Source organism: Morone saxatilis, unplaced genomic scaffold (assembly GCF_004916995.1).
Source record: "Morone saxatilis isolate NCDOM2014 unplaced genomic scaffold, NCSU_SB_2.0 Contig21, whole genome shotgun sequence".
NCBI lineage: Eukaryota > Metazoa > Chordata > Actinopteri > Moronidae > Morone > Morone saxatilis.
In genome coordinates this window covers 127,157-128,476 of record NW_023339774.1, presented here as the reverse complement: position 1 = coordinate 128,476, position 1,320 = coordinate 127,157, and the positions used below count along the sequence as shown (strand labels likewise).

The following is a 1,320-nucleotide window of genomic DNA, read 5'->3' as shown; positions in this document are numbered from 1 at the left end:
AGCCTTGGCCGGGCTCATTTGAACCAAATTGGGGGGAGCCTTTTAACAGATTTTGCGTTGGTGGATTCGAGGGCGGATCCCCAACAGCAAGAGGATTTCTTTTTTTTTTTTTTTTTTTTTTTTTTTTTTCAGGGGCTCTCGGTTTTTGTTTTACATACTTCATCCAGGTAGCAGGCGAGGTGGTTTGATGCTGGAAGGCCGTACAAACTACGGACAGGGGGCTTTCAAATCAGGGTTGGCCAGGGGTACAGATATATGGGAAAGGATATGGTCCTCTTACACATTGTGCAAATGGAGGTGGAGGCTGAATTGGTGGAATCATGGGGACACACAGGGTTGGGTTCCTTGGAGGTCCCGAGTGGGATATAATATTAATGGTTGGCAAACCGGGGGAATATAACCAAAGGTTTTACAAACCAGGGTTGCGTTGGTGGGTGGCTTTGGCACTTTTAATCCTCCATACATATAAAGACAACCCTTCTATAATACAATACTTTTATTTTAGTAAAGATGTGAAAAGAAAGAAAAAGATGGGTTCTGACTGAGAGTGAAACCAATTTTAGAGATGACATGATTTTATATAAATCGTGGTGATCTGCCACTTTAATATCTCCCATTGAAGGCTTAAAACACACCCAGTTCTACCAATACATACCTATTATATAGTCTTTTAATAACATTCAGGTCACCCAAGCTGACATAGGTCTGCCCATAAGGGTCCACACAAGTACTGTACAGGCCACAGAATAAAATGGCACAACAGGTAAGAGGCACAGTCTGTCCCTTTGGGTGTCCTTCACACACAGCTGAGTGTACCTCTAGCAAACCCATACAGTCTGCTAATGATGAGATAAACAATGCTTTCTGAAGCATAAAATCATTATGAAGCATTTGTATGGATGGATAAAATCTGAGAACATCTGAGATCTATTCTATTTTGTTCAGTTGCCGGAGCACATCAGAACCATGCTCCATCACTGTTTTCCAAGTGAGGAATTAGAATATTCGCAGTTTTTTCCTTTTCTTCCCTATGCAATTCCTCTCCTCCACTCCTCCTAACTTTTGAATGAAAATGACTGTGTGTGTGTGCAGTGTTGCTGAAAACAAATTCTAAAACTCTGGTCTGGAAATTGTTGAAGTGAAGTTGATGTGTCTTGTGCCATGTGATAAAACAAATTCTAAAATAGACTGGCATTTTTTTCATGTTATGCTTTGTGTCTCACCCAATGTATCAGTTTCCAAGCCCACTGACCTTGAACATTGTAAGTGGGTTAGAAAATGGATCCATGCACTGTTGCATGTTATAAGGAGTTCGGTCTA

General features: G+C 41.0%; 1 protein-coding gene across 1 annotated transcript in view; it reads left to right on the top strand.

The window, feature by feature from the left end:
• The window catches only part of nrg1 (neuregulin 1), a 32,441-nt gene that overhangs the window by 28,623 nt on the left and 2,498 nt on the right, over positions 1–1,320 (top strand). The window lies entirely within an intron of this gene.